The sequence below is a fragment of the Echinops telfairi genome, unplaced genomic scaffold (genome assembly GCF_000313985.2).
Source record: "Echinops telfairi isolate 266 unplaced genomic scaffold, ASM31398v2 ScPeMD7_7424;HRSCAF=8462, whole genome shotgun sequence".
Taxonomy (NCBI): domain Eukaryota; kingdom Metazoa; phylum Chordata; class Mammalia; order Afrosoricida; family Tenrecidae; genus Echinops; species Echinops telfairi.
The window spans coordinates 13,903,478-13,912,876 of NW_022111324.1; the positions used below are offsets into that span (position 1 = coordinate 13,903,478).

Sequence of the window (9,399 nt, forward strand, 5' to 3'; positions counted from 1 at the left end):
CATTTCTCTGAACTCTTCCTCACAGTCCTGGACTTCAGACCCACCTCTCCTCTGTCGAGGAGACACCTTCAGCCTCAGGCCTTCTTACATCTGGTTCTGTGTGCTCAGAATGGTCTTATTACAGCTCTCTGCCTGGAGGGCTCATTTGTTCCTTCAGGTCCCTTCTATCAGAGGAGATCTAACTGGGATCATTCTCATCTTCCATCACAGCACTTGTTTGTTTTCCTGCCAGCACTTATCAGAACTTACAATGAACTCATAGTGCTCTACTTATTTATCCATTTGTACCCTGTCTTTCTGACTGGGCTATAAGGCTAAAGAGGCGGAGAACCATGCCCTGGTGACATGAGCGGGGCTGCGATCTGAAAAGTCTGAGTTTGAGACATCAGCCACTCCTCAGGAAAAAGACTGAGCTCCGAATGTCATGACATGCACAGTTACAGAAACACACAGGGACAGTTCTACCGCGTCCTGTAGGTCACTGTGAGACGGCATCAACTCCACGGCAGTGAATTTGGCTCTTGGAGTTTGGGTATTGCCCACATCTGCACAAGTAGCCTGTCCCAACCTATAGAAAGCAGAGGCCAGTGTTACCACTTCTGCAGTCAAGACTTCTAACTGTCCTTAATAAGAACCTATATTGAGATGGTATCAGTAGCAGGGGAGGGGGAGAGGTAGTGCACTACACAGTGGGCTACTAACCAAAAGATCAGCAGTTCAAAGTCATCACCTACTCTTTGGGAAAAGGATGCAGCTTTTGACTCCCATAAAGCTTTGCAGCCTCAGAAACCCATAGGGGTAGTTCTGCCCGGGGTTATAAGGTTGCAATGAGTCAGAATCTACTCAATGGCAGTGAGCGTGAGCTTACATCAGCAGCTTGTGTGCAGAGCAGGGCTCACTGTCAGGCAAGTGGCAGCTTCCCCCAAAGCGGAAGTTAGCTTGACCTGGAGTGGGCCTATCACGGGGATCTACATTTGGCCTCGTCCCCTGCGCTCTTGCCTCGGGTTCCTCTATGAAATCTGTCCTCAGAGCACTGAGGGGTCCCTTTTAGGCCAAGAAATCATATCAAAGCATTGGGATGATCACAGCTCTGGTATAATGGCTAACGTGAGTACAATTAAACCTCCATAGTCATCAGCACCATCCCTAGCATCCTTGTTGGGCCTGCATGGCCAATAGATGCAACTCATATTCGGGCCAGGAACTCCACCCAGGATGGTGAGTCAGCCATTCAAGCATTAATTCGACTAGTAAGAGCAGGGATACAACGGAAGCAAATTAGGCAGAAAGTCTTACCTTCGTGGAGTTTTCCATATAGTAAGAAGAGGAACACAACAACAACACACACACACACACACTATATAAAGAGTCTCAAAAAGTTCATGGATACATTCCATTATTTCATTTCAGCTTTTCATGAACTTTTTGAAGTCTCCTGTGTGTGTATGTGCGCATGCACACACCCACACACACGATACAGAATGGCGGCAGTAAAATGAAATGGGGGAAAGGACAAGGGTGAGAAAGTGACAGCTGAATAGGTGTGTGTCTGTAGTAGCCCTCGCTCAGAAAAGGAGGTTCACATTTCCATGAATTTCCATACTAACCAAGTGAAGTAGGCTAAGATCACTATTCTCTGCAGAGAGATGGAATCAGCATCTCCCCTAAATTCATATGACTAGAAGATAAAAGGTAAAATTAAGATCCAAATCATCTGCTTCCAAGTCCAGAGGTCTTTGCACTATTTCCCTTAAGTGTGTGTTTTAATGCAAATCCTATTCATCTGTCATGGACACGTATAGCCAGTATGCTTCTTAGCGGCAAGGATGGTGAGACTTCATCTCACATCCTTTGGACATGCTGTCAGGAGAGACAGTCTATTGAGAAGGACATCATGCTCGGTAGCGTAGCGAGGCAGACCTCTGACACGGTGGGCTGACACAGTGGCTGTGTCGATGGGCTCAACCATAAGAACAATTGTGAGGACGGCACAGCACCTGGCAGTGATTTACTCTCTTGTCCATCGGGTCACTATGAGGCTACACTGACTCAACCGCACCTAACAACAACGATGCATTTTACTGGCAACTGGTTGATTTGCTTGTGTGGCAAATGGAGCTCAGGGTGGTGCAAACAGCTAACATATTCTGCTGTTAACCAACAGGTTGGAGGTTCAAGTGCACCCAGATGAGATGCACCTTAGAAGACAAAACAGGCCTGACAGTCAACTACTAGAAACCAACTAGAAATCAACTACTAGAAACCCTATGATGGAGCACGCCATTCTACTCTGACACATGGTGTTGCCCTAAGTCGAGGAAGTCTTTGTGGCAACTGATAATGTGACAAATAAATATGGACTCAAGGGAAATGTGAAAGCTCAATCCCTCCCCTAATAGAGCTAAACACTTGCACCTATAAAGCAATTGAAGGGGCCATGCACCAATAACATGTTTTTGGGGAACTTGACAGGAGGGAAGGCAGCCAAGAGAAGTGGGTGGGAGCACAGCCAGGGGAACATCAGATGAACTTGAGGTCTGCAGACACACTTCTCAGCCTCCTTCAGTGCAGAGAAGTAGACTGGGTTCACTTTGTTCCAGTGAACCTCATCTCCTTGATTTTCACCGATGAAGATATTTTAGAACACAGGGCCTCTTTATAATCAACAGCCTGCTGTACGTGTAAATACCTTACATTGTTACAACCAGCAGAGCAACTTCTCATCCCACTCACTCCCTGGTCAGTTCTTCATTGTCTTGTTTCTTTCCTCTCCTCTGCTCTTTGGTACAATATTCAATCTCTCAAGACTCTGCAGCACCATACATTTTCTTCTCAGGAATCCCCTAATGTCTTAAAATTGAATTCTGCGGTTGTTCACAGCGGCATTCTTTTTGATAGCATGTCAGCAACTCAGCCTCTGACTGCCAAAAATGTGTGCTAACCGGGCTTATCGGTATTGTTTTCTTCCCAACTAGATGTTTAGTTCCTGAAGAAGGGCAGTCATCAGTTATGTCAGTTCTCTTAGCTTTTCAGCAGCACCTAGTTCTACCTCCTTCATGGTTTTGAATACTTCCTAAACATCATCTAAGAGGGATGAGTAGACATAAAGGAAAAAAGAATAATTTATAAATTATCAAGGGGGCATGGGGGAGGGAGGGGGGGTGCGGGCGGGAGGGAGTGGGGAAAGTGAGGAACTGCTGCCAGGGCCTCAAGTAGAAAGAAGATGTTTTGGAAAAAATGACGACATATGTAAAGATGATATATGTATGGATTGTGATAAGAGCTGTAAGAGCTCCCAATAATTTTTTTAAAGGAGACAGTGAAACTATTCTGTATGACACAGTGAGACTGGATTCACAGCATTACGCATGAATCCAAGACTGTACAACGATGGACTGTCGTTAGTGACAATGCATTAATCTTGGGTCACCAACTACTTCAAAGGTACCACATAAAGGCAAATTATTAATAGGACAAACTCAGTGCAGGGAAAAGAGGGAATATCTAGTCTTTGGGGATGTTCTTGAGTGCCTTCTACGCGTTCAAAGCATAAAATAACACATTTTGCAAAATTTTCTGTTAAAATTCATTTGAACTATTGGGTTTGTTGTCCTTTGGGCTTTTAAAATTGAATGGCCAGATCACCTCTTCGGACAGTACACAGTGTGGGTTTTGTGCACTGGTTCTGACAAGGAGGGAGGAAAAGGAAGTGCAAAAGGCTCTTTGCCAATGGGTTTACAGTGAGGCCAGATGCACCACTGTCCCTTCTGTGTGTACACTGTTCACCACGGACAGATGAGTCGTAATTTACTACATCTAGTCATTCTAGGTGTTAAAGAGGTTGCCTGTGTATGACAATGTATGAGCAAATCTAATACAGTTTGTGTTAAAATTCTTAGAATTGTCTTTTGAAATCTGAACATTTATAGAGCGTTAGCTTAGAGGCGGAGGGAGAAAGGGGAGCTTCTACAGGCCAGAATGCTCATGTTTCAAAGACACTTTCACATTTTAACTGTTTGATGTGTGCAGTTTTCCCCCCAAACTGTGAATAATATGCTGTGCTTATGGTAGACTAATAGTCCTAATTTGAAACATCTAGTCTATCTGGATGGTTAGAAGTCCCCAGTGTACATTACAGTAGAAGTAGCAAATTATCACTTTTGTGTATATCTCTTTACTAAACCTCATAGGAAATATTGTCTTTGGGCTTGTTAAACTACCTCTGGCCAGTGTACAAATGTCTGTATTGTTCATGGTTTAGAAGAGGTGGGAGGGAAGGAACTACAAAAGATAATACATCAGTATGTTCATACTTGGACAGTCTCAGACAAAACCATTTTCCTACATTACAAGCATTGTGCTTTACAGTGTATAGTGTATATAATGAACAAATGAGTCCTAATTTTGCATCATCTAGTCTCTAGATGTTAAAGACGTGGCCAATGTACGACAATGTAGAGTTAGTAGAAGGAATAAATGTTGTACATTTTGTGAGTTCATAGGAAAGTTTGTCTTCTGTAAATGACTTTAGGATATGGATTTGTTTAACTCCTCTAAGCACTACGTATGCCTGTATATGTCTACTGGATTAGTGATGGAAAGAAGTGAGGTTCAGACCAAAATGGATGTATTTAGAAGATACCTCAGATTATAACCATTGCTATATTGTACAATTTTATTTTTAATAGTGTATATAGTGGACAAGTATATTCTTATTTGAAATATTCAGATGTGCTTGGTGTATTTAATAGTGGAACACTCTTTGTAAACCCCTTTTTAGGATTAATCGAAAATACTGTCTTTGGGAATGAACTTGTGAAATACTTCGGTGAACTCTGGACTTGTTTATTGCTTTTTCCATTGGGTTAAGGCGAGGGGGTGGGTAGAAATTGCCAACAGTGCTAAGAGTGTACCAGAAAATTCCAGATTCTCCATTGCCCTTTATGTTAGATGATTTTCATTTAACTTTGCTGTACTGTTTGGATGGTATGTATCTATTGGAAAATGAGTCCTAATTTTATAATATCTAGTGTCTAGATATTAAATAGGTTGCCAAATGTATGACAAAAGTAGAGTTAATAAACTAACACATATGGTGCGCTGTGTTAAAAATCACAGAAAGCTGACTTCTGGGAATGAAAGAGTAAAACGCATGTGAGTGGCACATGTGCTTATACTTGTCCACTGGCTTGGGGTGGAGAGGACCTGGGAGAAGTGAATGGTGCCTGATCAGGACGTTGCTGTTGAGAAGACACTTTGTAATATGACCTCCATTACATGTGTGTAGTTTATTCAACACTACTGTGTATATAGTGGACAAGCACATCCTTATTTAAAGCATCTAGTCTTTCTAGATGTTTAGAAGTGCACTAGTATGTTAAAAGTAGAGATAGTAAATAACATATTTTGTAGATACCCTTTTGTTAAAATTCATACGAACTATTGTCTTTTGAAATAGAGTTGCCAAACTACCTCTCTGAGCACCACGTGCTTGTGTTTGTTCACAGAGGAAGTGTAAAGCCAGATTGCCTCCATGACTGGCTCCGTGATCTCGGGCAGGTCTTGGTTACATGTTTCCTAGCAGTACAAAGTAGGGCATACCCGGAAACGGAGGCTAGCCAACCGCCAAGGGGAGGAGGACACGGCCAACACGGGAACTACACAAAGGACCAGACTGCCAACGTACCTCAAATGAGCCAATCAGCGGACCGGCGGGAGGGGCGGGCTGGGACTGCCCGGTTACGTATCCCCTGTAAATAAAAACTTCAGAATTTCCTTTGTTCGGGGCTCTAGTCCAAAACGGTGCTCGTGGTTAAGTATCTGAGGACTTGAGCCCTGGCTTAAGCTTGCCTAATAAAGCCTCTTCTGTTATTACAGCCTTGTGTTTGATCTCCTTCCATTGAAAGGGTCATCGCTCCCGGTCCCTAACAGAAGGAGAAGAAAGTGCAAAGGGCTTCATCAGTGTGTTCATGACTTTGTTGTGTGTATAGTGTACAAAAAGGTAAGTGCTGATGTTACAACATCTAGTCTTCCTAGATGTTCAAGGGGTTGCCAGTCTATGACAAAAGTAGACGTAGTAAACTAACACTTTTATGTTCGACTTCAGAGGCATGACTTGTGCAAATAAAATTGTATGTCATCTCTCAGTATTACAGATGCTTGCTTTTTCAACTGGGTTGGTAGAGGTGAGGGGGAGGGATTCGGGACCAGAATGTTTACTTAGAGGACATTTTCCAATTCTAGCCTTTGTTACAAATGTGCAGTTGATTCAAGACTGCTGTGTGTATAGTGGACAAACTTAAGTCCTTATTGGAAACATCTAGAAACAGTCCTTCTAGATGTTTAGAAGTGTACAACATGTTAAGAGAGGATGTAAAGTAAAACCGCTCAAGTACTTTTGAGGGGGAATCATAATTCAAAGGAATGGTTTCATTTGGAGGATGGAATTGTTCATTTTGATGTCTTAGAAGCATACTGTGTGGTGGGGGTGCGGATGGGGGTGAATTGGGGAAGGAGATGCAGAGGGAAGGGCTCTATGCCCAGAGTTAAACAAATTCAGATTGTCTGCACATGGATTTATATGTGCATTTAGTTAATATTGCTGTGTGTCAAAGGACAAATAAATCCTAATGCTCAAAGGTGGTACATAATCTTTTAGAAGACTGTCTTCAGCTGCCACCCCACCTCCTGGAGTGCGTCATCCTGGACTTAGTGAAGGTGGTGGAGGGAGAACAGGAAGGGCGGAGGGAGAACAGGAAGGGTGGAGGGAAAGGCTGTTGGCTAGTATCACCATAGCCAGGAAACGATGTTAGATTATAACCCGAAGTCTACATGTGCATTTTTTATAAAGCGTGTGTGTTTATTATTCTGGACAATGTTTATGATTTTACAGCATCTAAGCTTTTTAGATGTCATGAGGTGACAGTGTATGATGTAAAGTAATACTAGTGAGTTAACCAATCTGTCACTATCTTTGTGTTATCATTTAGAAAAGCATCTTGGGTGTGGAATTACTAACCCACCCTTCAGCAGCAAACATCAAGATGGGTTAGGTTGGTGGCAGCAGGCAGCAAGACACACAAGGGGAGGAGTGTAGGAAAGTATGTGCCTGCATTTGCATTTTGATGATACCCATCTATGTACGTGTCCCTCTTTTGTCTATACTATGGAACGACATTGAATTCAGTGGAAACGCCTTAGTAATATTGTAATAGTTTAAAATCTGATAATTCTCTTAGAAGCATTATATTTAGTGTCCTCTTGCTTTATGTTTCAATTTATTGAACATTAAGGAAATGCAATATTTTAATTGTAACTCTGCGCATACCCTTATCTAGAGGCCTGTTAACAATTTTTGTCTTTTATGAACTGTTTTCTCCTCCCCAGGGTAATTTTTTTGTTTTCTTTTTCTAATTGACTCAGCATATTATATTCTTGCTTGTCAAAAGACTCATAGCTTTGGGACTTTGGATTGGTAAATATTTATGATGTGTGGGAAAAATGCACGAATCCGTGCTGTGGGACCTCAACCACCTAAACGTGCATGCTCAGTCTTTTATACACTTGCATGGAATGTAGAAAGACATACCAAACTGTATCAAATCATTAAAAGAATGCCTTCTGTGTCCTTTGCTTTTCAGTTTTCTATAATGCACAAAAAATATTGAAAAGAAAAAAAGTGATTTTAAAAACTTGCATGGAGTCCCCATTGCCTGTAAAATTAAAGTTAGCTTGCTGACACCTCAAAAAAAATCTTGAAAAAGATTGGCAAATTAAATCCAGCAATATATAAAAGGATACTATATCAAAACCAAATGGAGTATTTCCCGGGAATTCAAAGTTCATACATCATTTGAAAACTGGACAGTATAACCCACCAAACAACAGAATGGCCATGTGATCATCTTGCTGGCTGCAGAAAAAGTATTAGAAAAAAAATCAAAATTCATTCATAGAAAAAACTCAGCAATCACTGGGAGATGTACAAGAGTAAAAGACAGAAAGTGAATACTATTATATACACAATCCTGCAATAATAGTAATAACAAACAATATCTATGCGTAGATATATAACTGAACAGAACATATGTGGAAAGGCAGATGCAGATGGGATCATACTCATGAATATACATAGATTTGGCAGGGGATAATTCTACATATGTATTTGTATGTGTAGCAAATATATCCAGGATTCTATGGCATATATAAGGGGCAAAGTTCTGAAAATTTCTTAGCTATAATCAAACACCTTGAGGGAATGACTAACTGAACTTGGGTCTTAGAACTGTCGTCTCAAGGAACAACTAAGTCCGTTGGCATACCATAGTTCACAAAGACACATTAAAAACTCCCTCAGCAAACTAGGTGTAGAAGGAAACTTCCTTACTCTACCAGAAAGTATAAGCAAAAACCCTACAACCTAACATCATAATGGATTTGAGACAAAAAACTTTTCCCCTAAAATTGGGACAGGGAAAGATGTTTCTTTTACCACTCCTACTTAGCATTGTTCTAAAGTCCTAGTCAGTGCAATAAGGCAGGAGAAAACAGTGCATTATAATGCAGCAAATTACTTGATAAGGCCTTTCTATATATAGTTTTATAACTTCCACTAAATGACTGTGTAGGGCTACAAAATGTAAGGTGTTTGTGGGGCACCAAAGGGATTGCTAATAATGTAAACAAACATCATAGTACCTTTTTGAGGATGTTGTTGTCATTGGGTACTATCTAGTAGGTTTGATTCACAGTGACCCTACTTACAATAGAACAAAACACTGCCCAGACCTGCGACACTCTCACAATCGTTCTTATATTTGAGCCCATTGCTGCAGCCACTTATCAATCCATCTCAGTGAGGTCCTTCTACTTTTTCACTGCATCCATGTAGAGGTGGGACCATGCAAATTAGGTTATGGAACCCTAACATGAGGATTGGCCAGTTTTGCCATCCCATTAGACTTAAGATGAGCCATCACAATGGTGAAAAGGGGCATCTCAGTATCATCCAGAAAGAAGAGCCAGGAGCAGGGCATGTCCTTTGGACGTGAGATTCTTATCCTCAACCTCCTTGAGCCAGGAGCCAGAGAGAATCAGGAAGCAACGGCATCGAAATGGCAGAGACAGAGGTAACAGAGCCCAAGAGCATGAGACAGACCAGTGGGCTTCCCAGCCTACAGACTGAAGCTGAATGCCTTTGGACAAGAGGCTTACTAGTGGAGTGGGGTGTCTAAGGTCCTTAATCAGGGATAGAAGGAGTTCAGTTTCATGACCCATAGAACTAAAGATAAACACATTAGGCCCACAGCTTATTGGCAGAGTAAATACCTATGGGTATTTATTGGTGGAGCTAAAATAGCTTTGTAACACTTTCCCCAGTGGGGCAGAAGCCAAGGAGCC

The 9,399-nt window shown here is 41.7% G+C and overlaps 1 long non-coding RNA gene across 1 annotated transcript; it reads left to right on the forward strand.

Moving 5' to 3' along the window:
- The first annotated feature begins 5,852 nt into the window (after window positions 1–5,852).
- LOC123522553 lies at window positions 5,853–7,627 on the forward strand. Its single transcript, XR_006680804.1, has 2 exons — window positions 5,853–6,001; window positions 6,990–7,627. It is a non-coding gene; the product is annotated as an uncharacterized LOC123522553 (long non-coding RNA).
- The last annotated feature ends 1,772 nt before the right edge of the window (window positions 7,628–9,399 follow it).